At 28.4% G+C, this 6200-nt stretch overlaps 1 pseudogene; it reads right to left on the reverse strand.

The window, feature by feature from the left end:
- The window catches only part of LOC112097780, a 60380-nt pseudogene that overhangs the window by 25431 nt on the left and 28749 nt on the right, over nucleotides 1-6200 (reverse strand).

Below are 6200 nucleotides of genomic sequence, written 5' to 3' on the forward strand. Positions count from 1 at the left end.
AGTCTTTCTTTAATTGATCAACTCATGCATAAATATATTTAAATATATTCTATGAAGAATAAATATTAAAAAAAGTTTATCTGTCCTTTTAGTAGTTGAGCCGTCTTTAAACTTTTTTAACCTTTTATATTACTTTGCTTTCTCAAAAAAAAAAAAAAAATTAATGTAAGGATAGTCGCCAAGTCTCTTTGTAACAAGAGGTAGAAATTTGTTATATAGTTATTGGCTTTAAATTAATAGACCATAGGGTTGGACTATTTTAAGTCCAATTCCATGTTTGGACAATGATAGCTTAAATTAAAAAAGAGAATTAATTGGAATAAGTCCCATATAGGAACCACCATAAAATGACCAAATTATAGATGATACCTCAACTTGGGATAAGTTTATTTCAAGTAATTAAATTGTAATTACTTAATTATTTTCTAATTAATAACCATACTAGTTAATCAATAAAATAAAAAGAAATTTTTTTAATTATAAAAATAAAAAATTAATTATTTAATTTTAATACCAATAATAATTTAAATATTATAATATGAATAATCAATAAAGAAAGAAACTTAATTTTGATTTTTTTAGTTAATAAAACATAAAAAAATATCATTGTATTGTAGAAATATATATTTTATTATATGCAAAATTCGTTTATCAAGTTGTAAAAGTCATTTCTGCATTTTTAATAAAATGTAGGAACCTCATTGAAAAATCTATTATATATATATATATAAGCGTGTGTAATTATTTTTTATTACTAATAAATTATTATTTATAATCCTATCAATTTTACACCAAACTAAAGCGCGCTAGCGGAGCAAACACTGTCAGTATTATTGAAAACATTTTTTTAATATTTTATGTATTACAATCAAAGCCCAACACATAGTATCAATGTTCAGTTAAAAAAAAAAAACAACTAATTTCTCAAAGCTCGAGATAGGAAATAAATTTAATACCAATAATAATTTAAATATTATAATATGAATAATCAATAAATAAAGAATCTTAGTTTTGGTGTTTTAGTTAATAACAGGGGCGGACCCGGGACTTTAAAATACACTGGGTTAAATTTAAAAAAAATATTATATTGTAAAGTGAACATAAAATTTCATAAGTAATAAAATAATATACACCTAATAAGTTGAAAATAAAAATTTAATTCAAATAAACACTACTAAAGTTGTATTTTTCATGGCTTCAAATAATGGAATTAATCAATTGTAGAATCTAAGTCAATTGTATCTGCAATTTCTCTTTCTGTATAGACAACCATACGCTCTGAAAGAAATTCATTTTCTATCTTACTTTAGGAATCTGCTAAACTTAGAGTAAGGAATTCCATAGTTTCCTTTCGAATTTTGTGTCGCACTTTATTAGCAAGAATATTCAATAACTCCTTTTGATTTTTAGGTGCTATGTATTGGACATTTTTAAGAGCATTTTCTAACACAACTTTATTAATCTCCTCATTCATTGTTGCTAACAACTTGATTAATTCAATGAAATTTCCATGATTGAGAGAATTAACTGACTCATCATGACCTCTAAAAGCACAAGCTTGTTTTTGCTAACCACTTGGTAGCTACTATTGAGGTTTTTAGCCACAATCTTTTCTCTAAAACTTGCTGTGAAGATTGTGCATTCATTCTTTGTTAGAGTGCAATTTATGCACTAGTTTTGCATTGTTTACTTCCCTTAATATCGATGTTTTGCACTTAATAATGATGATTTACTTGTGTTTTACTTTTGTAGGTGCAATTCTATTGATTTGTGATAAAATTGAGCTATAAGATGATGTTTAAAGATGATTGTTCTCTTGGAGAAATTATGAGCGTCAGAAGAACTTTGTTGATAAGGCGTGGGCGCGTGCTGTCAACTACGGACCTACAGTTTTTAGTTTAACGTGTTTTGTATTTTTGGTTATTTTTGTAATTACGAATTTAATATTTCAGATATTAGTATTTTATTTTAAATAGAATTCTAGAGGAGAAGAGAGAGAGAGTATTTTAAGAGAGGAATTTATTGTGAAAAAGGGGATTTTTGGATTGGAGAAAAAGAAAGAAACCCTAGAACTAATTTTTCTCTTCTCTCTATGAAGAACTAAACTTATTTTTCTAGTTGAAGGTTAATGAAGCTTTGATTCATCACTACTGTGAGATCTTTCTTATACTTTAATTGTTTTATTACTTTTTGGGTATTTGTTTATTCTCTGAATTAGTTTCATGATTATGTTTGTTAATTAGGTAATTGGCCACTATTTAATTATCAACTTAATCTATTGTCAATTGACGGATTCATCGTATGAAGATTTTAATGTTTGTGACAAATAACATAGCAGTGAGTTGTGTTATGAGAATAAACAATCTAATTTAAATGAATCATCATATGTGTTGATTAGGATTTGGGTCTCTCTGGTTTTTCAGGCTGTCAATTGATTAAATCCTATGATCGTATCTAGGGTTGTCTATTGATTAGGGAAATATCCAACGGTCGTACCTTGGTTATCGACTAGTTAAGGAGAGATTGGCTATTAGAGGGTCTCAATAGCTATAACCGATCTATTCATAAGTAATAATAATCTATATTTGAATCAATGATCAGTAGTCGAATCACTATACACAATCTAAACGATTTAAATAATTATGAATCAATATTCATAAGTAATAATAGTTGAATCAATTTACTTATGAATCAATAATCTATATTCATAAGTAATATTTGAATCAATTTAAAGGATTCATAAGTAATAATAGTCTATTAATTCCTTCAACCAGAGCTTTCTCCAATTTGAATTACAACTTTAATTTGCATTCTTGTTATTTTAATTTGATTTTTCTTATTGTCAACAAAACCCCTATTTTATGTTTTGCGCTTTAAAAGGATTTAAATAATTACCAATCTCTGTGGACACGACCCTGCTCAATCACTATCCACAATTTATTTAGAGTAGGAATTTATTTTTGTTGGCTTCGACAACCATCATTCTTTTATCAATATGTCTAGATGGATCCTTTAAATTGCTCCACTTTACCATGGCAGCATTGTGAAAAGACCCGTGACTCCCTTCATGTAGTGCAAAAGGACATTTTTTGTCACAAGAAACATACTTCCAATTTTGACAACATCAACAATAAATGCAACAAACTTAGTTGACGTATCATAAAAAAGAAAGTATGGAAAACAAAATGCTTTGTCTTTTGATATGGAATACTCAAGCCAAGGAAAATTTGAGAACCAAGAAAATTGAAATCGTCGATTTTGCATACCATGTTTAGTTGATGGGTAGTTTTGTAGCTCGGGTTGAAAATGGTTCCATATTTATGTATGCCATTCGCACATCTTCCCCTTTGTCAATGGGATAAGTTTTGATTGAAATGCGCAATCCAGGATCATGTTCTAAATAAGGGGTGTCAATAGTGGATGAAATATCGACTTTCTCAAATTCAACCCTTTGAGACGTAGAAGAATTTGAGGCATCAATATTGCATGGAGAGCTTGCCTCATTTGATGATTGGCCACCATCTACTTTGGCAAAGAATGAAAGGAGAATTTTCTTTGGCTTGGATTTGTGGGACATTATAACCTATAATAACATGAAATTATGTAAGAATTAATAAATTAATTAATAATTACAAGCCTAATTAGCAGACTTACATAAAATAAGCAATTAAAACTTGTTCATCTTTTCAATTTAAAAAAAATGTTATAATTGAAACAGTAACAAGAATAAATATTTACTTAAAATGCTCTCTTGCAATTGTTCCAACTATATATATATATATATAACTCCAATTTTTGACCAACACATTGTACTATTGCATAGTTATTGAATTCAATTTACTTGAGTTTTACTAACTAACTTCCACGACACAACATTGAGTTAGAATATTTAGACAGAAATCAAAATTGATATTTTACAAAATAATGAATCAAAATAAAGAGCCACCAGTACAAAAAGCCATAAAACCAATAAAAAATTTATAAGTTCTGAAAGGAATTTATATAGGCTTTGAAAGCATACCAGTACAAAAAAGTATAAGCCAACCAAATTGGAAAATCATGAAGATGAGGAATCATGAAGGGGACCACCAACCAAATTCTTGACTTTAGTATTGTTGTCTGTGAAAGGGAAGGAAAAGTGGATTACGTAATTTTTTTTTTAAATTTTCAATGGCACTCTAATAATTAATTGTTGGTGGCATATTAGTAAATCAACTAACATATTTGATTTTTTTTTTGTTTTCTATACCGGGCTACAGTGGATCCGCCACTGGTTAATAAAACATAAAAAAAATATTTTTGTATTGAAAAAATATATATATTTTATTATATGCAAAATTCGTTTATAAAATTGTAAAAGTAATTTCCGTATTTTTAATAAAGTGCAGGAACCTCTTTTAATAAAGGGTAGGAACCTCAATTAAAAAATCTATTTTAATTGTGTATATATGTGTGTGTATATATATATAAATTTTTATTATTTATAAATTATAATTTGTAATCCTATCAGTTTTACACCAAATTAAAACGCGCCAACAGAGCAACCACTGTCAGTATTACTGAAACATTTTTTAATATTTTATATATTACAATCAAAGCGCAACACATGGTATCACTGTTCAATTAATGCCTAATATACAACTAAATTTCTCAAAGCTCGAGATATGAAAAAAGTACGGTCATAGTCATTAGAAAAACTTAAATCCTCCATCTTAGAATTAAAAGGTATGCGGACTAACTCAAATAGATGGCTGTTGGAGGGGCTGTTCGCGTATTTCAGATCTAAATCATACTTGACTTTTCAATTTATTATTTTGACCGGGAAATCAAGAATCCCGTCATGTTATCCTACGCAAAGCTGATTAATTTTTATGTGCGGGCAAAGACTATTTTATGTAAATTTAATAAAATATTCATGTTTTGTTTTTAGTAGGGAAAAAAAACATAAAGCAGAAAGTAAGTAGAAGTTACAGGTTTGATCACAACATCAGCACAGTATCAATCCTCTAGATATATATCTTTCTTCTCCATTCTTTCTTTTCAACTCTATTCGGTTTTCAATCAAGCTAGTGCAATCTTCAAAGCGCCTTAAGGTACGTATAGTTCTCACAAGTGACATGATCATTTTCTTAACATTCTGAACTACTTGTTTGTTTACACTCACAAACACACAAATTGAAAAAAAAAAATTAACTCCACCTGTAGTTTCTCTCTCCCCGTTTTCTTTTGTAGTTGTCTTTATCAATTAGTTTTCACAAACTTAAAAATATTAATTATCTTCTTTTTTATTTACTTTTCTCATATTGATTATTCATGTAATCTATCTATTTGTTTCAAGAACTTTTGCATTTCTGTCAGAAAAATTAATAATATGTGCCCACCAATGAATCCAACTTTAACTTTACCAAGGCAAACTTCTCGGTATTAATATATAAGGTTGAGGTGAAATTAAAGTGAAATCTCTGTCTTTACTCTTCTTAATAATTGTTTAGCACCATTGTGTCACCGTAAAAAAAGGCAAAAGTACCAAGGAGGTAGATGAAAAAAATTAATACCCAAGGAAAAGCCTTGTTGTCAAGTAATTTTTAACGATGTTGATTCCCCTCATCATACTGAGCTAGGTCAATTTATGGATTAATAACATAACATGTTTTAACAGTTAGCTTACTTATTATTTAAAAAATAATAATATTTTAATATTAAGTAGAATATAACTGAAATAAGATTTAAATGAGTTTGGAAAAATGCTAATTGTCCAACTCATCAGCAAAATTCGATCTGTGATCACCCTTAGTCGAAAAAATTTTCACCTAAGCCTTCCAGAGCTATCTTGAGCGGCCCAAAGAGTCGTTATTTTGGGTTGGACAAAGGATAACAAAACGCTAGAGGATCTTAAAAGTCTAAAATCTGCCCCACAAGGGTACTATGTGCTGGGGTGGGGTTATTTGTACCTAAATCATGCTTTAAAAGCTCATTTACTCAACATACTGACGTGTTAAATTTTTAAAAGATTACTTTTACTCTAAACACTTATTAAAATCTTAAAATTACACTAAAATTAATTTCTTTTGTTGAAGCTCTCTTTTTTAAAAGTCAACACCCTATGACATTGGAATGATAATAAAATCCGGATTCGGTCTGCATCCGCAAAGATTTGACAATCTGAATTCAGAAAAATCTAGTTATATATATTAAAAATA

Source organism: Citrus clementina, unplaced genomic scaffold (assembly GCF_000493195.1).
Source record: "Citrus clementina cultivar Clemenules unplaced genomic scaffold, Citrus_clementina_v1.0 scaffold_5, whole genome shotgun sequence".
In the NCBI taxonomy this organism is placed as follows: Eukaryota; Viridiplantae; Streptophyta; class Magnoliopsida; order Sapindales; family Rutaceae; genus Citrus; species Citrus x clementina.